Below are 27,519 nucleotides of genomic sequence, written 5' to 3'. Positions count from 1 at the left end.
GTCCCTTAAGGCTGCATGTTGTTTCATTCTTGCTGATAATTTAAGGAATTATGTAAATGCTTCATAGAAATCAACAGGGTTACAGATTTATTGAGAAGGATATTAGGTAAGAATGAGATTTAAACTAAACATAGATGTTTGTTTACAAGTTGAATAGATAGATCAGATATATGAAGATACACACATGTCTCAGATATTCATATGTATGTTTTTGATTCATAGATTTCCCCAATGGTTAAGGCACTGATTAGTTTACAGGATCACTAGGTCTTACTATTGCATAACTGAGGAATTGTTGAAAATCAACATCAATAATCAAACATTCTTTCCCTTTCATGTTGAAGGACCTAAATTTTTAATTGTCACTTAGCATATGAGATTCATAGCTTTGCATTAATCTACTATAGATCTATGTCATTTCATGAGTCATTAGGAGAAATAAGGGTAAAATCTTCTTAATAGATTTAGGGATATGTTTTTGCACTGGTACGGTATCATTTGAATTTGAGGTCTACCCACCTAGGTTTAGCAGAGCCTAAAGTAGAAGAAGGGTCATGCCTTATAGTTGGCCTATTGTTAGAAATGGCATGTTGGAAATGAGAGTTAGTTGCCCCTAGATATGTCAGTTTCTCAGTGGGATAATTGAAAACCCTCTAGCATTTTCAAACACCAACATATCCAACATGAATATCCACCTCTTAAATTAGGACATTCTAAGCCTGTATGACTAACTTATGAAGTAGCAAGCCTTCTTAGACAACAACTCTACATTAAGACAATGCTTATTCAGACAAGTGAATTAAAATATTTTTTTTTGATGCAAGATTGCTCTTACACATAGGATGCTCCTACATAATAAATAGTGTTGGAAAAGACATATCAAGTAATCCTTATGTGACATACTCGTTTAATTGAGATGTTCCAATTCTTGGCCAATAAATTATTAATGTAGGATCTATATTTGGGTTATTTATCCATGCATTTGTTGGTTTAGAGTCCATTGATGTAGTATGATTGATAATTTTTCCTTGATCCATCTCTGGACCCACAACTACATATTCATTTTCATCTAAATAAAATTCCATAAGAACTAAGTTTAGCTAATAAATTTTTTTTGTGTGAATTGGATGTGTTGGTGCTTTTAACAGTACAAAGTAGTATGATACCTAATTCCAAGATGGTGAAGATCAAAATAACCTAAGGATTAGCTACTTCTAATGATCAACTAGATGGTCTTTAGTTCTAGAACCAACTTCAACAAAATCATAAAGATCTTCTACCCTTTTGTCTTTGCAAAACCAAGGTTGGTGCACCTGAGGGATGAAAATATTCAAATCTTGATACTATTTTCACATTTCATTCATCCAATGCCATTCTATTACAATGCTCATCCCTTATATAAGATTGGTCATAGTTCTTCTTAGATTTACAAGTAATTTTGGTTAACAATAGCTAACTAAAACATAGAAGTTAAAGGCAAACAAGTATTAACCAACTATGACATTCTTCATACTTATAAAGTAAAACTGATTTTAGTTTTAAGATTTTTGCTTGATGTTTATCTATAATCTTTTCATATGTAAATTGAAATAACTAATCAATGCCTTATCCATTGGAATTTAGAGTCTACCCAAACCCTTCACCTAATTGATTGCAATGCAATCAATATTATCAACAATTCTCCCTAAAACTCATTCTTATGCATATCCTTATTATTGTTTGGAAATCCTATCATATCACTGAAGCATTTACTTAACTCATTGAATTAAAAAATAATAATGAATTGATATAGAATCTATCCTAGTTACATTGAATTGAACAAGCTTTACCAATACAATCTCAAATCAACTAGTCAGTAACAATTGAGACAAGATTTAGAGAGAAAATATATGATGACAACTCATATTTTTATTAATATTCTTTTAAAATTATATAATAGTGGAAGAAAACTCAAAAAAATTCAAGAAAAGACACCATGATCTTGGAAAATTATTGTATTACCATAATTTTTAGGGAAAATACATCACAGAATTGACATCAAGAAAACTGGATCGAATAAAACTAGAAAAACTAAAAGTTATACAATAATTCTAACCCCCTTCTCTAGCCTTGAAATTTCACTTATATAATGTGGGATGAAACAAGCTTTAGGCCTAGAGATTACTGAGAGCTATCCTTAAGATAGAAAGATATTTACAAGGTTATTGTCATAAAAGACAAAAAATGGTGCAACAAAATGTTCTTCATCATGAATATTTTTTTGTAGGACCACTTCTATTGTATTTCTTATTGCTAATAGGTTCATGATTGAATTTTCTATTATTGTTGATCCTTGAAAGGTGTAACATGCGGATTTTCTTGTGGTGGACTCAACTTTGATTTTTTTGAAATTCAACTTGAGGATGTCCATCTGCATCATCATGCACTAGCAAAATACCAGTTACATTTGATTCTACTTTTGCCAAGTTATCTATTTGGGCCTTTATGCTTAGGATTGCAATTTGTTTCTTACCATTTTCTTTTTATTCTCTTACCAATGTGTTAGTTATTTGCAAATTATCTTGTTCGTTCATTCATTCCTTCCAAGTAGTAGTGGTAGTCTTCACCACATGTTCAATGTCATTAACTAGTATCAAACAAGTGTTAAATTTCAATGTGAGATTTTTTTCATTCTTCTTCTTCATGGACTCTTTAACTTGTTTATCATAAAGACTCGACATGAGTTTCCTTAGAGTCTGTTCATATATATCCTTTGCAATTTTCTTGTCATGTTCTTATATTGGCTTGATTCTTTCCATCATTTCATTGGGAATTTGTTGTGCAAGTTGATCAGGTGAATATTTCCATTTACCTAACTTAGACATAATCATGTTTTCAACTTTCTTCTTCTCCTTTTCATTTTTGGCCTCAAATCTTAGTGATTTAAAGTTTTCCATGCTATCTCCAAAATGAATCTCTTTTAGTTTCTCTAGAAATGTAGGTGGAGGCCATTTGAAAATAAAATCCTTTGTTTATTCACCTAATTCCAATTTCTTTCTAGATGTTCTTCTAGTGAATACTACAGTAGATGACTTGGAAGGTCTAGTTGCTCTTCTTCTTTTAATTTAGTTTCATTTTCCTCATCTTTTGACATCATCTCCTTTAACTTTGATCAATAGGAGAGTAGAACTAGCTTGTCTCAATTTTGATATCCTTTTCTTTCCTTTGCTGACTACTTGAGGAAGCTTTATTTGAAGTTCTATTTTGGCTTTGGCTTCATTATACATACCAAAATATGTAGCTATGGGATCCATAGGTTCATTCAATAGTTTCTCAATGATGTCCTTGGTATCATCAATGTTAACCTTATAGCTTAGAGGCTTAACCCACACCACTCTAGGTTTGACTACTTGAATGTATACCCTATCATACTGTACAATAAAATAAACATCATCCTTGTAATCTTCTACAACTTTCTTAGGAATTCTAAATCTATTATTCATCTTTTTCTTGAATGTATCAAAATAATTGTCCATGATACTGACATAGTTGTCACCCATCTCTGTTATGTACTCATTGATCTGGTATAGTACTAGTACATATTTTCTCCATGTGACTATACCTTTTGAAGGGAATTTTTTTTACACAAAGAACAATAAATAGGTTAAAAGTGAACCAAACCTATATGAGTTATTCTTCAAATTCCTAATGCTTTCCATGTTTTTGTTGAATTGGTTCAACATAGCTTAGCAAGGTCAAATGACATGTTGTTCTTCACCACCTTTAGAGCCAAATCAACTACCTTACATGATACGCTATTAAGATGACTTGAGCTATAGATTTTATGTGCTATAACATGAATTCAAAACTTTAGCTCCATTTCAGCTACACAACTAATCTTCATACCTCTTCCATCCCATTCGACAAGAGTTTTTCTTTCTAGTTCTACTCAACTTTGATAGTCCTTGCCTTGGTCAATATTATGAGCCTTGTGATTCAATGAATCATTTTCTTCATTATCAAATATGTTGTTCCAACCATAGTTTCCTATTGAGTACATGGTTAATGATAAACCTTATCCATTTTATATGGAAGCCATGAGGCATATGTGGAATGTGGGTTAAACCCTTGGTCTCCAAGTGTTGATGCTCAAGTTTCAATGCATCATTCATAGTACACTTTTCTAGAGTTTCATCCATCTCTAGGGTTCCATTGTCTTGAATCAAACAACAAAAAAGTGAGAAAATATCATTAAGTAGTAGTACCTTTGGTGGAATCTGTGACTAAGCTCTAGTTGGATCAAGTGTTTTTACAATTGTTGGACTTAACTTGAAGTCTTGTGCAACTCCTTGAACCAACATCTCAGACCCCTTCTTAGTTTTGTTGTTGGAGGATGCCATGCTTGGTAGGGTTTAGAAAAACATATATAACTTCAACAACAAATCACATAGATTGCTTGGAACCATAGAAATTATTCTTTGCAAATGGCTCTTCAAAAGTTCAAGGTGACAAATGAATTTGATCTCTTCATTTAAAAAAAATTTCACTCTTTAATCACCATAAATGCTTAGAAAATTCTCTTGCTCAGTGAAAAACTTTCTTCCACTTGGTTCAATCTCATTACTTAGTATATTCATCAATGACTCTGTGTCCACACAATGACTTCGTGTATCGCAACCTTGCTCGGTAGGGTCTTGCAACCTGAACTAGCTTGATAAGATCTTGATTTTCCTTAGGCACTCAATGATCCCTTTGCATCTTGAATACATATATAGATTTTTCCTTCTAGTTGATTGGAATAGATGTAAGATGTTTTCTTTAGAATCTTAGTTCTAGTTATACCTATGGGAGATCGAGTAGAAATGTTTGAGTCACCCAATTCTTAAGTGACATGTGCTTCATGCCTCAAATTTGCATTCTCAAAAGATTTTAGAATCCATTACTGTCTCATCTTCTTTCTAATGTTGTCAGCCTTGGCTTTCTTTTCATCTTCAATTCTTCTTCATACAATTCTTGGCAATGTGTCCAAGTTCTATAAAAATAAAACATCTTCTAGTGGTGTCGCTTGTCATGGTGTGATGTTTCAAATAGTTTACTACAATGTGTCCAAATTCTCCATAGTAGTGACATTTTTACCATGTGTTGTAGTACCAAAAAAAATAGCTTTCACAATCTATTGTACTAGGTTTAATATCTTTTTTTTTTTTATTCAAAAGATTTTTGCCCATGTTTTTTGCATTTGTGACATTTTCCTTTAAATTTAGGTTTCTCTTTTCATTCATTAGCTCTATAACCATGCTTATTGCAATTGTAACATTTTCCATTGAATTTAGCTTTACTATTACTCCAACATTTGTTTGATGTACAACCTAACTTACTAGAGTGATTGCAAGTAGGTCTTTGATTCTTTTGATCTCCTTCCTTGGATGATTCAACTTTTTCTATATATCCAATTATAGCTTTTCCTTTCTATTTGTATTGATTTTTCTCATTCAATTGATTCATGTTTGCTTGAGATTTCATCATCTTCTCATTGGTTTTCTTTATAGTGTTTAGATTATTTTGCAATCTTTCATTCCATGATCTTAGATTCATGATTTCTTCATTTTCATTAGTAAGCTAATCAACAAAGTCTACCTATTGAAGGGATAGATGTTGAATTTCTTTGAAATCTTTTCTTATATCTCTTCTTTCACAAAAGTAGACCAAGAGTATGATCAATATATGAATGCTCACTATTATATGTCAGAAGCATGTACATACACACTAGGAAAGCCTGTATATAAAGGCCTCTAAGATGCATCTCGAATGTGTTTAGAATGTACTAGGAGATAAGCATGACATCTAAGAACATATCTTCCACAATAAGAGTATAAGCACAATGAGGTGTCTAGAATTTTGTAGACACCATGTGCTCGAATAATGTGCTAACTCCTAAGTGTAGACAACATGTACATAACTAGAGTGCAAACTCCTATGTTGTCAACATGACAACTCACAAGAGTACACATACTCCTAGGTGACTAATAAATAAATAATAAAATATGAATTAACCTAAGTAGACTTAAGTGTAAATAGTAAATACTCATTTACACCAACAACAATAAAAGTTTGACCAAAATACACAAAGTCAACCCAATTGCTGGTACTCAAGTTCTAAAAAAAAAATTAGTGAGGTTTGAATACTCAACAACCATAGTCAATGCTCGACATCATCATGCACTTAGTAGTCTTATAAGCTCAATTCATACTAATCACTACCTAGTAGTTTGAAATCGGTTTGCACTAGTGACCCAGTGAACACTATGAAACTCGATTTGCAAGCTCGGTATAAACTAAATCACTTGGTTGAAACTACATAGCTTGGTCAACACTAGATTTACATCACTAAATCTAAGAACTTAGTAAACACTAGACAACTCAAATTTTATTGAGAAACTTGGTCAATACTATGAAGCTTAGTTTACACTAATAATCACCAATTTGATAGATATTGCTTGGTGCAAATTGAATATTGTTCCTTGAACTCAATAGAAAATGTAGAACTCGGTAGAGCTTCAATTAGTTGGTTAACATTGTAAATTGCAAGATAAGCTCTATAAATGCTAACCATTTGATTAAGTGTGTGTCACTAATAAACAAACTTGACTGAATGTCAATAATGTAGGAGTCGTTAGTCATGCCTTTTGGGATAATCAATGCTTTGAGCACTTTCATGAGGCTCATGAATGAGGAATTGAAGGAGTTTTAGGGTAAGTTTGTCATTATTTACCTAGATGATATATTATTCTTTAGTAAGACATTGGAAGAGAATTTGATGCATATTCAAATGGTGGTTAATAAGTTGAGTGACGAAAAGTTGTTAATAAACCCGAAGAAGTGTGGTTTTGTTAAGAAGGAAGTGGTAATTGAGGATTTTTAGTTTTAGGAGAAGGCTTTAAAATGGACTCAAAGAAAGTGAAGGCTATCCTTGAATGACATACTACAAAGAGTGCTACATAGATGAGATCTTTTCATGGACTAGCTAGCTTTTATAGAAAGTTTATAAAAGGTTTTACTAGTATTTGTGGACCCTTAACTGAAATAATGAGGAAAAGTAAGGAAAAATTTAAATTGATTGTAGGAGTACATAAGAGTTTTAATCTGTTGAAACACAAAGTTATAGAGAAGTATGTTTTAGCACTTCCATATTTTAATAAGGTGTTTCAAGTAGACTGTAATGCTAGTAGTACGACAATAGGAGTTGTTTTGAACCAAGAAGGTAGGCTCATTTTTTATTTTAGTAAGAAGTTAAATGATGCCAAAAGAAAATATTTTGTTTATGATCAAGAATTTTATGCTATAATTTAGGAATTGAAGAAGTGGAAATAATATCTTCTTCCTAGGGAGCTTGTCTTGTATATTGATCATCAAGCTTTATAATATTTGAATAGTCAAGGAAAATTGAACCAAAGCCTTTTGAAGTGGGTTGAATTATTGTAGAGTTATACATATGTTTTGAAACACATGAGTGGGAAGTCTAATAGAGTTGTGGATGCTCTTAGTAGAAGACAATGTTTTCTTAAAAATATGAAGATTGAGGTGGTTGGGTTCAAGGAACCCAGTAATTTTTTTTTGGAGGATCCTAATTTTGGTGAAGCATGGAAGGCATGTACAAAAACTATTACTCTTGATGACATAAAGTGGTTTGATCTCACAATCCAAGATGGTATGTTACTCAAAGAGAGCCAATTGTGCATTCCAAGGAGTTCAATGAGAGAGAATCTCATCAAGGAGAACCATAGTGGAGGATTTAATAGACACTTTGGGAGAAAAAAGACCATTGCTTGGGTTATTAAGAATTATTTCTAGCCATAGTTGCAGCAAGATGTGAAGAAGTTTGTGCAAAGTTGTAGAGTATGTTAGATGGAAAAAGAAGTGAAGTAGAATATGGGGTTGTATCAGCCATTACCTATACTAGAGAATTCATGGGAGGATGACATCATTGAATTTGTTCTTAGATTACCATGGACTCTATGAGGGTATGATTCTATTTTTATGGTGGTTGAAATTTTTCCAAAGATGACCCAATTTATTCCTTGCAAGAAGACTAGTGATGTTGTTCATGTGGCAAAGTTGTTTTTTAGAGAAGTGGTGAGAGTACATGGTGTACCAAATAGTATCATTTTAGATCAAGATATCTAATTTTTCGGGTGTTTCTAGCATATACTATGGAAGGAATTAAAGATGTATTTGAATTTTAGTTAATCACATCATCAATAGACTTATGGACAAGCTAAAGTTGTGAATAGGAGTTTAGAAAATTTGCTGAGATGCCTAGTTGGTGATAAACCAAATCAATGGGATCTTATTTTATCAAAGGAAAAATTTTCAAATAAAATTTTTATCAATACTTAAGTAGTGGTAAATCACCATTGTAGCTTGTATATGGAAGTAGTCCAAGAAATTTTTCTAAATTAAAGCAATTGGATAAAGGAGAGATAAGTAGAAGAATTTGATGCACATTTGAAGAATATCAACAAGCAGTTAAGGAAGCACATTATTAAGATGAATACATAGTGGAAGGCTAAGGTAGATGTGAAAAGGGGGTATAAGGAATTCTAGATTAGAGATCAAGTCATGGTTCATTTGAGAAATGAGCGTTTCCTAATGGGTATATATAATAAGTTGAAAATAAAGAAGTTTGGACATTGCAAGAAGGTGAAAAGTGTTGAAAAGAAGATTGTTGAACTATGAAAGCTATTATGGAACAATCATTATTTTTTCACTAATGTCAAACCTACTACTTGTTGGTAAGACAATTGCTTTTTGGTTTAAATGCTATCATTTGATTAATTGATGAAGAGTATTTGAACATACAGGATTGATGGATACACAACCCAAGAACAGAATGGAAACAACAGAAAAGGGAAATTATATTAATTGAGAAAATAAGCTAGTACAACCAGTACAGGAAAATAAACTTCAAAACATGCCCTAAGGGCTTACAATAGCATAAATCTAGAGATAATTTCTCCTTATGGTACCTCCTCTCAAACTCCACTCCGAACTGCCTTTTACAATGCCATAAATCTCCTTAAATAGACCCCGAAGGGTTAAGGACTAGGAGTACATTCTAGAAAGTGCTAGTAGGCATCCGTCGACGAAATAGAAGGTTCCAAAAGCTGTGCTAGAAGTCGGTGCAAATCTAGAAGAATCCAGAAATGGTAACCGAACTTTCGGGAGGCATAACTTTTGAACCGTAGCTCCGATTGACGAACCATTTACATTTTCGGAAAGCTCTCGAAGCGCTCTATAGCCCTATTGAGAAACTTTTCTCATCCCCCATTTTTCAAGCCTTTTCAAGGTCATTTAATGCCCCAAACCTAACTTTGAAGAATTCTTAGGAGGTCTCCAAAACCTGAAAAACTACAATAACTTTCAAACTGTGGGGCCTATTGACCTGATTCTTTTTCTGGAATGCTCTAAATCATGATTGCATACATCTAGCCAATTCACACCTTCTAGTTTACCGAAATAATGGCCCAAATACACGCTCCTATTTTTTTTGGGATTTTTAAACGAATTGATAGTTGAACTATGAGAGTTGGAACCTTTGTTTGAGCCAAATGGGTATCCAAAAATGTAAAGACATGAAACAGAAACTAAGTCTAAGTACATTTTTTTTTTGGGTGACACAGGATTGCTCTTATACCTCTAGATGCTCCTGCATCAGACACCCAGGGTAGATTGAAAAGTGACCCTGTCACTTTATGGATGGTAGAGGAAATCCCAAATGGGAAACCTCAGCTGCTAAAATCCAAGTTGAGTCCTCGATCGGTCGTCCTTTCCATTTGAACAAATATTCTTCATACTGCCTATTTCTGGTACTCCTACCCACACGATGATCTAGAATGTCTTCTATCTCCTCCTTCTTAGAAGCAGGAATTGGACATGGCTCTAAAACCAGCTCCTCATCTGCACCATCATCATGATACTTTATAAAATCTGCAATGTTGAAAATGGGAGAAATGTGAATACCATCTAGCAGCTCCACCTCATATGCATTTCCTGAGTCATGTTTCTTCAAAACTTTGCAGGGGCCAAATTTCTTCATTTTTAGCTTGTTGTAAGTACCAACTGGAAATCTTTCTTTTCGTATGTGCACCATGACTAGATCCCCTACTTGGAATTCCTTATGTCTTCTCCTTTGATCAGCCCTAGCTTTATACTCTTGATTCATCTTGATAATGTGTGTTTGAACCTCCTCATGTAGACGCATGATGTGTTCAGCAAATTCCTCAGCTTCATCACTTGTCCTCTCCCCTTGTTCTATCTTCCTCAATTCTAGTGCAGTCCTTGGGCTATTCCCATATACAATTTGAAATGGTGATTTTCCAGTACTCCTATTTACAGAATTATTATAAGAAAACTCTGCCTATGGTAGAATCAAATCCCATACCTTGGGCTTATCTCCAACTAAACATCTCAGAAAATTGCCCAGACTTCTATTTACCACTTCTATTTGGCCATTAGTCTGTAGGTGATGTGTGGAACTGAATTTCAAGTCTATTCTCAACTTCTTCCACAATGTCCTCCAGAAATACCCCACAAATTTAGTATCTCTGTCAGAAACTATACTCCTTGGAAGACCATGTAGTCTTACCACCTCTTTGAAAAATAAGTCTGCAATATGGACAGCATCATGAGTTTTGTGGCGTGGAATGAAATGTGCCATTTTGGAGAACCTATCAACCACCATGAATACTGAGTCATTACCCCTTTGTGTCCTTGGCAATCCAAGAAAAAAATCCATACTTATGTCCTCCCATGGCTTTGATGGAACAGGCAATGGCTGATATAGACCAGTATTGTGACTAAACCCCTTGGCAACTTGACAAACTTGGCAACTTTGTAGGAACTTCTTCACATCCTGTGAAATTTGAGGCCAAAAATAATGTTCTCTAAGAATGGCAATGGTCTTATCTCGATCAAAATGTCCTGTCATCCCTCCACTGTGTTTCTCCTTAATCAGATTTTCCCTTATGGAACTCCTTGGAATGCACAATTGACTACCTTTGAACAACATGCCATCCTGAATCAAATAGTCTAACCACTTGGTTCTATCTACATCAACAGGTTCTTTACAAGATTTCCATGCTTCAACAAAATTAGGATCCTCGGGGTAAAAATTCTTGAGTTCATCAAACCCAACTACTTCAACCTGCATTGCTATAAGCAGTGATTGTCTCCTACTTAGTGCATCTGCAACCCTGTTAGATTTTCCACTTCTATGCTTCAACACAAATGTATAACTCTGCAAGAATTCTACCCACTTCATATGCCTCTGATTTAATTTACCTTGGCTATTTAGGTACTGTAATGCCTGATGATCAGTATACAAAACAAATTCCTTTGGCAATAAATAATGCCTCCATTTCTTTAAGGCCTGAACTATTGCATAGAACTCTTGATCATAAACAGAATACTTCTTCTTTGCATCATTCAATTTTTCACTAAAATATGCAATAGGCTTACCTTCTTGGCTTAATACAGCCCCAATAGCACTACCACTAGCATCACAATCCACCTGGAATACTTTTCTAAAATCTTGAAGTGCCAACACAAGCTATTTAGTCACCTTCTTCTTTAGCAATTCAAAACTTCTCGTAGCTGCTGCAGTCCATTTCAACTCTTTTCTATCCCCTCTTATTGTATCAGTTAGGGGTGCACATATGCCACTGAAATTCTTAATAAAATTCCTATAAAAACTAACCAGACCATGAAATGATCTTACCTCAGTAGCAGACCTTGGAGTAGGCCATTCCAAGATGGCTTTTACCTTCTCTAGATCCATTTTGAGACCTTCAGGTGATATAACAAATCCCAAATAGACTAACGCCCTTTTTGCAAAGACACACTTCTTTAGATTAATTAACAATTTCTCTTCCCTTAGCCTTTCAAAGACACTACAAATATGTAGTAAATGTTCTTCCAAAGTCTTGCTGAAAATTAAAATATCATCCAAATAGACAATAACAAATTTTCCCAAGAACTTCTTAAGTACCTCATTCATGAGCTGCATGAAGGTGCTTGGGGCGTTCGTCAATCCAAACGGCATGACTAACCACTCATAAAGACCCTCCTTGGTCTTGAAGGCTGTTTTCCACTCATCTCCTTCTCGAATCCATATCTGATGATAGCCACTCTTCAGATCTATCTTTGTGAAGTACTGAGCTCCACTCAAGCAGTCCATAAGATCATCCATCCTTGGTAAAGGAAACCAATACTTTATGGTTATCCTATTTATTGCTCGAGAATCTATACACATCCTCCACTCTCCATCCTTCTTTGGTGCGAGTACTGCAGGTATTGCACATGGACTCAGGCTCTCTTGAATCAAGCCCTTCCTCAACAACTCCTAAACCTGTCTATTTAGCTCCTCTGTTTTAGTAGGAGTCATCCTGTGAGCAGCCTTGTTACGCAAACTAGCTCCTGGAATCAAGTCTATCTGATGAATGATTTACCTTACTAGTGGCAATCCATCTAGAACATTATCAGAGATAATATCTCCAAATTCCCCTAGTAAATTTGAAACTTCAAATGGTATTTCACTACTACCTTCTTTATCTTTCCTAGGAATCAAAGCATAGCACATATGCTGATGTTTCATGCCATCTAAAAACTTCCTTCCATCAACAAGACAAATCCTAGCACTGCTACATACCTTTTCACCTTCGTTTTTCATGGGCTTCAATTTGTGGTGAACTCCGTCCTTTTTCAGAGAGTATGTGTTTGCATGTCCATCATGTATTGCATGTCTATCAAACTGCCATGGTCTACCCAACAATAGGTGGCAAACATCCATCGAAATAACATCACAGAGAAATTCATCATGGTAACTCCCAATTTTGAATTTTACTAAACATTGTTCACTTACCAAGACCTTATGATCATCTTTTACCCAAGAAATCCGATAGGGTTGGGGATGTTTCTCCCTCTTGAGCTTTAGCTTAGAGACCATCTCTTTTGATACTAGGTTATCAGTGCTACCACTATCAATGATCACATCACAACATTTATCCCCACACTTGCATCTGGTACGAAACAAAATCCTTTGTTGTCCTAGTTCATTCTCACCACTTAGTAGGACTCTTTCATTTACCAAGCTCTCTCCTCTTTCTGCATCCTCTGAATGTGATGATTGTGCATCCTCATCCACATGAGCAACCCTAGCTTGGCCCTCAGCTCTCCTATCTATCCTTCCTTGTTGTTGAGGGCATTCAAAGGCACGATTACCTACTTCATTGCAATGGAAATAGGTACCACAAAAGCCTCCTCTTCCTTGTCCACATCCTCTACCTCTTCCTCTTTGATTTCCAAAGTCTTGATCATGGGAGCGGTTGAAACTCTCATTCCTCTGGTTTCTGTTAGTACCCACATCTTCATTTTTCTTTTGGGTTTCATAGGGGCCTCCAGATGATTTACCGCTTCCCCTTCCTCCTTGACCACACCCTCTTTGTCTTCCTTCAAAACTTTTATTTAGCTTCTCTTCAACTCATAGGGCAAACTGGTATGCCTCTTCAACGCTGGTCATTCTTACCAGACTTAATTCCTCCTGGATGCTAGGTCTCAATCCACTGATATAATGAGCAACCTTCTCCTTATTTGCTTCTGCATGCCCCGCTCTAATCAAGAGTCAGTAATATTCCTCTGTATATTCTTGGACTAATCTTCCTGCTTGCTTTAACCCATGCATCTTCTTAAACAGATCAAGCTCGTAGTCCACAGGAATGAACTGCTTCTTCAATTTGTCCACCATGCGATCCCATCTTGTGATCTTCTCCTTTCCTCTTCTAAGTCTTTCCAGTTGAACCTCTTGCCACTAGATTTTGGCATGGCCTTTCAGTTTGGCCTTTGCAAACTTAACCCTATCTGGGTCCCTTATATCCTCATACTCAAAGTATTCTTCCAGTTCATTGATCCAATCGATCAACTCATCTGGTTTCAGATTTCCTGAAAATATACCCAATTCAATTGTAGGTCTTTTCCCAAACTTAGTTATGGCCCTAAAAAGCCTTTCCTCTATAGGATTCAGAACTTCCCCATCAACTTCCTCTTCTGGTCCCATTACTTCCTCTTCATTGTCATCCTCACTATTGTCACCTGCGGCAACATTTGATCCTCTGAAGCTCCTCTTGCAATGCTTGTACCTGCCTTTGGAGGGCTCTAATCTCCTCAGGATCAATAGCTCTAGCCCTTATGCCACACTCTCTTTGTGGAGGCATCTTCTAACTCGAACCCACAACCACACAGTCCTAGTGCAAATTGCCTCACAGTCGGCGCTCTGTCTACACACTCAGGAAAACCTGCTCTGATACCACTTGATGGGAACACAACCCAAGAACATAATGGAAACAACAAAAAAGGGAAATTATATTAACTGAGAAAATAAGCTAGTACAACCAGTATAGGAAAATAAACTTCAAAACATGCCCTAAGGGCTTACAATAGCATAAATCTGGAGATAATTTCTCCTTATGGTACCTCCTCTCAAACTCCACTCTGAACTGCCTTTTACAATGCCAGAAATCTCCTTAAATAGACCCCAAAGGGTTAAGGACTAGGAGTACATTCTAGAAAGTGCTAGTAGGCATCCACCAATGAAATAGAAGGTTCCAGAAGCTGAACTAGAAGTTGGTGCAAATCTAGAAGAATCTAGAAATAATAACCGAACTTTTGGGAGGCATAACTTTAGAATTGTAGCTCTGATTGACGAACTGTTTACATTTTTGAAAAGCTCTTGAAGCGCTCTATAGACCTATGGACAAGCTTTTCTCATCCTCCATTTTCAACCCTTTTTGAGGTCATTTAATGCCCTAAACCTGACTTTGAAGCATTCTTAGGAGGTCTCAAAAACCTGAAAAACTACAATAACTTTCAAACCGTGGGGCCTATTGGCCTGATTCTTTTTCTGGAATGCTCTAAATCATGATTACATTCATCTGGCCAATTCACACCTTCTAGTTTACTGAAATGATGGCCCAAATACATGCTCCTATTTTTTTGAGATTTTTAAACGCACTGATAGTTGAACTATGAGAGTTGGAACCTTTATTTGAGCCAAATGGGTATCCAAAAATGTAAAGACATGAAATAGAAACTAAGTTTAAGTACATTTTTTTTTGGGTGACACAGGATTGCCCTTATACCTCTGGATGCTCCTGCATCAAGGATAACAAGAGTACCTAGAGAAAGGTTGAGTTATATGGTGTATTAAAAGAGGACTAAGACTAAGTAAGACATTGATGATATAATGTGGTGTTTATCTACTTAAGGCTATAGTGAATGGTTACTAAAGAGAAGTCAATAAGAAGTGTTTACATAAAAAATGTGTCTACCAAGCCTGACCAAGCAATAAAGTTTGTATGATTTGAGTGTTGGAAAGTTAGTAAGTGTCAAGAAAAGAAGAAGTTAGTAAGTGTAGAGCATAAATGGAATAATAATAATGACTAAGCTTGGAAGACATAGTTCATGCTAGGCAACCTAGTCTTGGCCAAGCATCAAAAGATTGTTATTGTCGAGTGATAAAGAAAAAAGTTTAATCAAAGATTCAATGAATTTGAGCCAAAAATGTTGATTTATTGAATTGTTTGAAGCATGTTGAAGATAAGTATGATGAGATGGTTGCACATAATTCAAGATAAACTATTCTGAGAAAAATCTAGAGAGGATTGTAAGAGAATTTTGTAGAGGGAACAAAATAGATAGAAGGGAGGATTCGATGACTCTAACCTAACCCTAAAATGGATGATTGTGGTTAAGAAAAAAAAGATCAAACTTATCTATATAAGGAGATATAAGGCCACAAGTAATGAGTGTGTGAAGAAGAAAAATGAGTTTGGAGGTATTGCTTCATATGGTGGTCAAAGGAAATAATTTGAAAATGGCATACTAAGTTTGAAGGCTTAAGGAAGTGAAGACTTGAAGGGTGAAAAAACAATCAGAGATGAAGGGTGTGAATGCCAAGTAGAATGGAGCACTAATCCAAAGATCTATAATCTACAAGTGAGTTTTTTTTTATCATATCAATTCCTAGTGGTACTTTCTAAAAATTGTATCAGTCTAGATAAATCCTTTTGATTAAGGTTGACCTAATAGTCATGTGTAAATCTTTTAACTAGGTGAAATTATAATGGAATGTTCTAAAGTCCTCTAACAAGTCTCACTCCTAATAGGGTGACTAAAATCCTTTAACAAGGTCACAGTTAATAGTGTAAATTTTAATCTTTAACATGGTTGGCTCCTCATAGGGCTCACTTCAAAAGAGTGAAAATTGGTAGCATGTTACTAGTGGTTTTTCCCAAATTGGATTTCAATCTTAAATCCTTGTGTCAAATTATGTGAATTATTTTGTTATGTTTCATCCTTACATATCTACAAAGTTCATTTCACCTAGGAAAATAATATATAGAGTTATAGAGTTATTGGATGATCTAATCAATGCATGCACATATATGTTTGATGAGCACTAAAAAGTTTAATTTTTACATTTGGACCTTGGATAAATAATTTACCCCCCCTCTTAATTATTCTAAATATTCCAAAAATTGGTATCAAATGTATTGGTTCTTGTCAGGAAACACTTTGAAGGTGCTAAAAGCTAAAGATCAATATGTACATAAAGGAGGTATTGAAGCTTAACAAGGATAACTTTCATATCTGGAAAAGTTTAAGGATGCTACATTATTGTGGTTTCATAGTGCACACCCCATTTCTACTAGAAATGAGGACCCCTAGTATTATTATTTCTTTTCTAGTCCTCTAGTATAGGGTATGAGACTTTTTAGGGGTCTACTTGGTGTCTTAACCTAGTCTAGCCCTTTGTTTGAAAAACCCATTTACTAAAAATTGTAGTTTTATGGTGTAAAAATGAATTTTGTATGTAAAAGGGCACACAAGAACATTTAGCACACCTAGCAGACTCCTCAAGGTGTGCTAGTGTGCTAAGTCCACTAGTGTGGAGAAATTCCCTTTGGAAGTGTGAACATGCGCAGGTGGGCACCCTCAAATTGTGTGCTCCATCCTAGACCTATAAAAGCCAAAGATTCCCTTCCTTCTCCCCATTTACTTTCTCCTCCTGCATTCTACTAAGAACAACTCTATACCTTGTGAGGTCCACTAATATTTAGTAACCTACACACACAAAAACGAAACACTAGGTTAGAAGGTGCACACCTTACACAATTATCCATGGTGCACAAGGTGCACACCTTTTCTCAAAAAAAACACATAATATATCTTCAAAAAAGCTGTAAAAATGATGCAATCACCTAAGTGAAATGTGTTCATGTGTGCACCTATCCAAGATGCACACACATACACATTTCATACACTAAGCTTTCAACTAAGAATTGTTAGGATGTGCATATAGTGCACCCCAAAATTTGTTCTATTTGCGCACCCTTTTTTCAACACTTCAACTACTTTGCATTGTAAGTTTGCATACATAGTGCACCCCTCAAGGTGTAATATTAGCAAACCCTTAGGTTTAATAGGTTTGTGTAAGGTGAGAGGCACACCTAGCACACCCTCAAGGTGTGCAAGGTGCACAAGAGTTTTGTATTATAGATTGTAAAACAATGTTTTTTGCTAGTTTTGTCATAGTTTTGCATTTTGGGTTCATTTTTCATAACTAGGTTTTTTCAGTGTTTTATTTTCAACTTTTTAGACTACTGGAATCCTATTTTTTGTAGATAAAATGGCTTCTTCCTCATCCTCCCTCACTCAAAAGATGGCTCCAAAATAGGTGATCTTGAAATTTAAAGGTATTCCATCGAAATCACACTTCTAGGATGCACATTCAGAGATTTGAGACATAGAGTTAGGCCATATTGACTAGAATGCATTCTTGGTTTTATGAAACAAACAAAATTAGGCCCCTAATAGTGTCTACAATTATAAGATCAGGGTTAGTAAACATAACTTCACACCCAATTTTAGTACAATTTTCTAAGCTAGTTATGGCATTGGTGGAGATTTATGTTTTATAGAAAAGAATGGTGGAAAGAATAATAGGGGAGATTATCCCTAATCTAAGACCCAATAATATTGAGAAACTTTTCCATGGGCAGATCAATATATAAGATTGATATACCATCAAGAAAAAATTTGGTATAGAGGTCATGAATAGGAAGCCATAGAGAATATTCAATCTTCACATCTCACTGATGAAATGCCTCTTGGGTGAAAAGTGGGGAAAGTAGATATGACAAGAGGTCACATGAGGGATGCTATAGTGCTCTTGAGTAGAATCATGGGATTAAAATTAGTGGGACACTTAAACATATGGATGGTAAACTTTATTGAAACCATTAGAATGACAAAGATGGCAATTTACATAGCCAAAATTCTCAATAAAAATTTGATTTAATACCAGGTGGCGGTCAAAAGTGACCTAAGGTTCTATATTACATCTTATTTGGTGTATTTGTTACCAACTAATAGAGAAGAAAATGAAGATATCAATCATAGGGAAAGGCATATAATCCAATTGACCGAGGAATGGATTAGGAGAACATTCAAGCTAGATCTAATTCTACAAAGAAGCATTTTCTAGGCTACAACCCATCCTATTAAAGTTACAGGAGTGAAAGTGATAGTGTCAACATTCACAGCCCAGGCTGCAATAAGGCCAAAAATAGTGCATCAACTTCATAGAGAAGTTGGATACTTCAAGGCACAAAAGGGTAATTGTAAAAGGAAAAGTGATTCCACTCAACAAGTGGAGTTTGAAGAAGAGGCAACCCAAGCACTTGAGAGCTAAGGGGAAAAAAATGTAGAAGTCACTCAGACTCAAGATAATCCATCAATGCCATTGCTAGAACTAGGGCAAGAAGTTGAAGAAGAAGCACATGAAGTGTCTCTACCTACCCAAGAGGAAGAACTCTCTCCATTAGCTCACAAGAAGAAAAAGATAAAAACTCTAGTTAAAAGGACAAGTAGACAAAATGTGATAAGAAATGTTATTCCTTTTCTATTACTCCTAGAAGTTATTAAAGAAGAAGAAGAACAAGATGACAAAGAAAAATAGGATAACCTTGACTTGAGTCAAAGGACTCATCTTGCTAGGGCTACTAATCTAAAATAGAGAAGGAGCTCCACTATATCTCCACTTCATTATTCTAGTTACAAATTTGAAGGATGAGTTACAATAGTGGATTGATGAGCAAGAGGATCAAGGGGCTGATGTCTTTAAGATGTTAGATTCTTAATTCATGCCTATCAGTAATGAACTTATAGGTGATCGAATAAGGGATACACTAACAAATCAATTTCCACAAGAGGATTGGAGTCAATTGTTGCCTTAGCCAAAAGGACCTCCAATTGCTCCACCATCACAGGGTTAATATTTATCTTTCTTGGATAAAGGTTTTGTTAATCCTCTCTCTCTAGATAATGAAGAACACATACAAGCTAAAAAGGAAGAAGAGTCACAACAAAGACCTACTGATGAATCATCAAAGGAGAGAAAAATAGATTCAAAACCTCAATAGACTTCCCAATATATGAAGGTGATGACTATGGACTCAATAGACACACAAATGCATGATATAGATCTCTCATAAAAGGAGAAGACTTTGGAGAGGAGTGATCATAGAAAGGGTCTAGTGGTACAAGCCCCCTCTTTATCTAAGAATAAATCTTTGATGGAAGATACTCAAAGATTTTTGAGAAAAGAGGTGATGGTTATGCACAAAAGGAAATTATATTTTATTGAGGAAGAGGGAATGAGAAATTAATTGAAGCCCTCAAGAAACTTGAGCCACCTACTTGTGATGCACAAACATTGGCCTTTGTTACGAGAAACCAAAATCAAGATTTTTTCACCCATGTTTCTATCCCTCCTCCACATGTAGATATCAAGGAGTTGACCCCAAAATATTATCAAATTAAAGAGGCCTTTCTTGGAAATCCCACTGTGGATACTACAAATTAATATCCACTACAAGAATCAAAGAAGTGTTTAGGCACTTAGGAAATGATGAGTCTAAAGTGATAAAGTTGTAAAAGTAGAATGAAATCCTAAGAGGTTATTAGCATGAAGTAGTTGGTCCATTGGATCCTAAAAATCCTAAGGAGACTTTAGGTGTAGTAATCAATAGGAGGGATAAGGAAACTATACAATTAGATCCATTTTTGAAAGCTTGTAAGTAATGATAGGAAAGTTTTGAAGAAAAAGCTGTATAAATTATACAAGGAAATCTTAAACTACTACACTACATGTAGAATAATGTAGACAAGTTGGTTTCTATATTGAACAAGGATTTTGGGTTGATGGATAAGATACATACCTGGGGTAAATACCTCCAAGCATTACAATTAATAAAAGGTTAGAGGTACCAAATGTTGATGGATATATATATATATATATGATAGATGAGTTAGATAAGATTTATCTTTCTTGGATAAAGGTTTTGTTAATCCTCTCTCTCTAGATAATGAAGAACACATACAAGCTAAAAAGGAAGAAGAGTCACAACAAAGACCCACTAATGAATTATCAAAGGAGAGAAAAATAGATGCAGAACCTCAATAGACTTCCCAATATATTAAGGTGAAAACTATGGACTCAATAGACACACAAATGCATGATATAGATCTCTCACAAAAGGAGAAGACTCTAGAGAGGAGTGATAAGGGAAAGGGTAGTGGTACAAGCCCCCTCTTCAGCTAAGAGTAAACCTTTGATGGAAGATACTCAAAGATTGTTGAGAAAAGAGGTTATGGTTAGGAAAAAAAAGAAATTGTATTGTATTGAGGAAGAGGGAATGAGAGAATTAATTGAAGCCCTCAAGAAACCTAAGCCACCTATTGGTGATGCACAAACATTGGTCTTCATTATGAGAAACCAAAATCAAGACTTTTTCACCCATGCTTCTATCCCTCCACATGTAGATATCAAGGAGTTGACCCCAAAATATTATCATATTAAAGAGGCCTTTCTTGGAAATCCCACTGTGGATACTTCCAATTAATTTTCACTACAGGAATCAAAGAAGTGTTTAGGCACTTAGAAAATGATGAGTCTTAAATGATAAAGTTTTAAAAGTAGAATGAAATCCTAAGAGGTTATTAGCATGAAGTAGTTGGTCCATTGGATCCTAAAGATCCTAAGGAGACTTTAGGTGTAGCAATCTAGACAAGGGATAAGGAAACTATACAATTAGATCCATTTTTGAAAGCTTGTAAGTAATGATAGGAAAGTTTTGAAGAAAAAGTTGTACAAATTATACAAGGAAATCTTAAACTTCTACACTACATGTAGACTAATGCAAACAAGTTGGTTTCTATATTGAACTAGGATTTTGGGTTGATGGATTAGATACATACCTGGGGTAAATAACTACAAGCATTACAATTAATAAAAGGTTAGAGGTACCAAATGTTGATGGATGTATATACGATGGATGAGTTAGATAAGATAGATTATGGGATTGAGAAGACTGTGGATGGTAATAAATTAATAGAAACATTACATATAGATATTCATAATCTCAATGACCAAGCCCAAGAGTAGATTTTGGAAGTAGAGAGACATTATAGAGATGCTTGCCTTGACATTTTTAAAGATGATTCAAGGGATAGAGGCATGACTATCCAATTATTTGTTGAAATTTTTTTGAAGACTTTTAAAGAAGCTTCCACTGATGAGGATATTAGACAAGCATTTAAGACTAAAGAGACATTGCTAGAATTGGATGTGAAATTGGGAGATTTTGTAGAGACTCGCATAGAGGTGGGCAACTATTGACAAAAAGTAAAGGATAAATATGATGCTTTAGATTTTTCAGATACAACCTAGGTGACAAAGATGATAGATAAATTCAACAAATAATACCTAGAGATAGCTCTAGTATGAAGGGGAACAAAACCCAGAAGATAGAATTTCAGTTTTGACACTTGGTAAAATTTTGCATTTTTTGAACCCTATCTTCTAAAGTAAAATTCTCACAAGGTTCTCAAGGTGTGCAAGGTGCACTTCTCCAAAGGTGCACCAGAATTTTTGAAGAAGTTAGAGGTGTACTAACAATTAATTGTCGGTTCCAAATTAAGAGCTTTCTATGCATCAAAAATGTATTTTGATGATAGTTTAACTCCTATAAACCTCTAGAGAAGGTTGAGCTTCTATTTTTGGCATCTCCAAAGACTCATACATCATCTAATAGCTTTCTTATTTTTATTATCTCATGCTTTATTTTTTTTTAAGACATGTAAAGGCTCATGCACCCATTAAATGATATAAACAAGGGTGGATTCCTAATTAACACCGATTAAAGAGTCTATTTATATTTATTTAGATTTGTTTTATTAGTTTTAAGCATATATTTGCATGAAGGAATCTCTCACTCCCAACACAAATTGAGGAGAAGATTTCCTATAAATGTAGGAATTTTAATACGTATTCCAAGTCATTATTTTGATGCAATAATATATGCTATTGGTACTCTCATTCAAAGTGTAGTCATTCTTTCCTAAGTATCTTATATTTTGTGAATGTATGTTCATGAAGTGTAATGGAGCCAGTTGTTTTATTGTGTTATTTTGATTGAGCAATCTTTTAATTTTGGTGTTTTCCACATGTTTACAAATTCCACTGATCTACTTAGTTGGAGAGGAGATCACCCTATTGTTCTTGCATATATTTTTGTCTTGCATGAGCACACTTTCCATGGAATTATGATGTAATGAAAAGAGAAACATCTTATAGTTATTGAATTCACATAAATGATTGCATTAGTGGAATTGAGGAAGCACTACTCCAATTTTCAATCATTACTTACTGATCTTTTGAAAGGCTTAACTCACAGATGTGGTGTTTCTCTGGCTAATGTCCATTAAGGATTTACCTTTTAAGTCATTTTCTTAAACTTCTTTTTATCTTATCTTTGTTATTTGCTTTTACAAAAACTTGGTTAAATTAGGAATTCATATAGTTGCATAGTTAAAACTACATTCATTATAAATTAAAAAAATATATTTCCTTTTGTGTGGTTATTCTTTTGAGACAACAAGAAGATTCAACATCTTATCCAAAATTGCTCAGAACCAGCAAAGGCCTCCTTGTAAACACTCACATTTATCTTCTACTAAGTGGATTCCAGTAGGTTGCAAGATCACCCAAAACCTTGGAGTTGATCCCACGTTAACTTTTCAAGTCAGGAGTTTGAAAGGATTCCTACCATTAAGCATTGTGAAAAATGAGATTCTAACAAAAGTGGCACTAGAAGAAGGCCCCCAACCATTCAAAATAGAAGAAAACAACTTGCAATTTCTAAGTCATGCATTTTTCACAAGTTAAGCAAATATTCTAAACTACCACTATTCCAAGGTGTACCATATTTTTTGAGAAAGCATGCTCCTGTAAAGGTGTGCTTTTTTATAGAATTGATGCAAATTGGAAGATCTTGATCAATCATCTCCATTTTACAGAGCTTTAAGATCTTCACCTAGTATAGACAAGTTCCTTGAACATAGCCACTTTTGCAAGGCTCATAGTGACAAAGGATTGCCTTGAATTCTACCACTTACATTCAACATTTCTTCACCTTCTTTAGTTCACCTCTAAAATAACCACCCATTACTCCACCAAATCCTCCAATGGCCTTTTTTGCAAATGTAGTAGATTCACCAATGAACTTGATAGGAGTACTCAATGACCTTCCTAAGAATACCAAGAATTTTTTTCAAAGGTTCATTTATGGAGAGGCAAGAATAGCTAAAGATCACATCAAGGTATTTAAGAAAATTTACAGCTGAAAAAAGATTTCCAATGAGAAGTGGTTCTTTTCTTATTCCCCTACTCATTAGGAGAAGTTTCTTTTAATTGGTATGCCAACTTACTGCCAAGATGTGTCAAAAACTAAGACACTTTCAAAAAATTATTCTTGGAATAATTCAAAACTTTCATTAACCCAGCTTTGATACGTCATCAATTCATATCAATCAAAAGGGACCAAGCCAAGATGGTCTCACACTTCAACCATCACTTTCATATGACATACCACAAGTTGAAAACACCAAACACTGTACTAGTTGAAATTTATATTCAAATTTATTTGAATTCTATGGACCATCTCAAGGCCATTTTTGTAAGAAGACTTCCTCCAATACATATGGATACGTTGGGAAAAGTCTTCTTGAAAGTGATTAATTTTACAAAGTAGGCCAATTCTAATGGAGGAGATTGATACACCTAACACAAGCTAATACTAAAATACTGACATATCTTGTTGGAGCATCATTGATGTCGAGCTAGTTCATACTAATGAATCCAACTCCATTACAATAGACACCCACTCCACAAATATCAATTTTAATATACCTAGGTTATGAACCCCCAAAAGCTTCCTTCTTTGAATGAAAGGCAACAACATCAACTAAGATAAAAAAATGTTGAATCTAAGCTTGGCCAAATGAAGAAGACCATGTCTCAAATCACTAATGAGTTGACCTAGTTTAGGTTGTCACAAGTGCAGAATAACAACTTTCTGAGGGCAAATCTTGGTCCCTACAACAACAACTATAGTTCGAACTACAATAGGAATTTTAGTGGAAACAAAAATTTAGGAAACAATTTTAATCCTCCTAATCATAACAACAGGTTCTAAAGATAGGAATCAATAACAAAATACCCATCCAAATAATGGAAGTATTCATATAGATAATAACAACAATAATGCCTAGTATGTGGACACCTATGAATATGATAATAATCAAAATATGCCAAACAATGATGGCACATGTTACAACCGAGATCAATAGGTAACTTAAAATCCAATGGGAAATATTAATGGCTCTCCCATGTAATTCAATACTATGATGCTAGAATCCTATGAGTCTTTATAGAACATGGGAATGGAACAACTAGTTAATGAAGAATTCTCTTTTCCATTCAATCAGGAACTAGATATTCAACTTGAAGAAATGTTTGCCTTCTAGAAGGATAATAGAAATACCTATAACTTGTGAAGTCAAAAGGAACCCATGACTAATGGTATTCCTCCTACATTACAACCAACTCCTACAGGCCTTAGAAAAACTAATAATCTAGTACCTGGGTATGTGCAGCATCATGGTGTACCAAACTATGGCCTTAAGTGGCAGTGAAAAACCAGCAAATTAGGGTTATGTCAACTTGGCACATAATTTTAAAGTGGTTCTGGACTTTATATCAAAAATTTGTAAGAAAATAATTTGTAGGAAATTGAATCTAGTTTCTAAAATACAAGGCCTTATTTGGAGAAAAAATTATTTGATTGGTTAAAAGTTTGGATTTTAATGTAGTACTACAAAAATTTCAGGCCAAAAATAAAAAGTTGGTGTGTGTCTGACCACCTTAATAATAATCAAATGATAATATTTTTAAGGCTAATTTTAGATATAAAAATTAGACTCATGCTTGGATGTGACGCATATTTTTGGCAATTTTTATTCCAAATAAATAATTAATTATGAATTTTCTACTATACTATTTTCAAAATTAAAAAACTCCCATGTCTGACCACCTTAACTAGTTCAAAAATAATCAAAATTAAGCTCTCTTTTTTTCTTATACTAGTCAAAGCATAGAATGTGACACATCTTTTGGATTTCATAAATCTTATATGATTTGAAAGTTATAGCTATTTTTCAACCAGTATGTCAATCAACACTTTGTAGCTAACTCCATTAGAAAATAAATAATAATTACTTACTGAACTTGTAATTTGACAAAACTTACATTTATGAAAAGCTAAGAACATTCTTAAGAAACCCTTTTCATTACATCAAATTTTGGTTAAAAAAAAGTTGTTAGCTACATGCTTGAAGTAAAAAACACATAAGAACATGCCAAAAACACATTTTCGGGATGTTTTAAAGATGACCATATAAGGTTGGTATTGAAAGATATAGTAGGAATTATAAAGGTATTAATTGTTTTCATTTAGTATGAGGATGGGTGGGGAAAAAGTGGGAATAGATTTTGAAATTCTTTGAGGCATTTCAGAACTACATATTTTTCAGATCACCACTTTTTGGCACACCATGATCCTGCACATACCCACCTATCAGACCCTTGTTTGGAGGACAACAATATTATAATTAAGGAAATGTGCCTATAATCTTGAAAAATATTGGCTTAGTCTACTGGAAAATATAGTGCAATGGAAGAATTGAAATGAACAAAGGCCAACATGTCCATGTTTGACATGCTGGAAAAATGTTCTCATCAATGAGAAGCACTGATGAAAAGTCTTGATTATACATAGGCACCCCATAATATGAATATTGTTCCTCAAAAGACTATATCCAAATAAGTCAATGCTTCAGAGGCAATGCCAACTTTATTTAAAGACAAGGTTGAGGTGCCCCCATTTTTTTCTTAGTATTAGAATGTATGGGAAGAATCTTCATAATTTCCTAATTGATTTAGGAGCTTCTTGTAATGTTATGCCACCTTTGATGGCACAAAGGTTGGGAGTCACTCCTCAGTCATCTAATAAAATAATGATACAATTAGATAGAATGAAAGAAAAGGTCATTGGTGTGTTGAAAGATGTTTGGATACAATTATTAGTTGATCCCAAATTCAAGACATCATTGCTATACATGTAATTGAGATTCCTAAAACATATGGATTGTTATTAAGTAGATAGTGGACAAAATGTTTGATTGGAGTGTTTTCAATGGATTTTAATCAATTATGGTTACCTTGGAAAGGATTGAATAATTGGGTAAAGATTGATGTTGAGCCAAAATTAAAAATAATGATTATAGAATACAATGCACCAAATGATGTGGCATTCATACGTTCTAACTTATCCTCTTACGATGTGATGACTTTTGATACAACTTTAACTATACTATTAGATGATCAAGATGGTAGATCCATGATTTGAATCCTAAAGCAAGAGATTGTAACACAATTCATAGAATACATGGTGGCCAACTTATAGGAGAAGAGGCTAACCCTAGCATTTTTCTTCTCCCAAAATTTTGGATATTGCATAAAGTTAGCCATTCAAAATTCCAATGTTCACATTGCCAAAGGAAATTTTTTAAGTACTAATGTAGATAATGGAAATAAAGAGTGATAACATTCCAAAAGAAATATCCATAGAAAATCAAATTTCTACAAACATATATGGATTTTTGGAAAAATTTAGATTGGAAATTGAAGATCTCACTGCATCATATAGTGATAACTCTTTATATGGTGGAGGTTTTTCTTCTCCCCCACCAAGAATAACCAAGGTCCAAAGAAGGAGATGATATGTAAGGGTCAAGGTTTAACTTCAGTGGTCATTCATCCTAAACCCAAAGTGGATAAAATTATAGAATTAGTTGGGGAAATTTAGGACAAACAAGATAAACATGTTCTTCCAATATCAACTCCACCCCACAAGAGATTATAGTAGACCCCCAAGAAACAACCCTTTCAAGCCCAAGTAAAGGAAAAACTATGGATGAAAAAACATAAATATAGGAAGCCTAAAGAAGATATGATTAGGATAGTCC

Source organism: Cupressus sempervirens, chromosome 1, assembly GCF_028749045.1.
Source record: "Cupressus sempervirens isolate cs-2001-9-10 chromosome 1, ASM2874904v1, whole genome shotgun sequence".
Classification (NCBI taxonomy): Eukaryota; Viridiplantae; Streptophyta; class Pinopsida; order Cupressales; family Cupressaceae; genus Cupressus; species Cupressus sempervirens.
The sequence above is the reverse complement of the archived record's forward strand: the minus strand, read 5'-3'. Positions refer to the sequence as shown.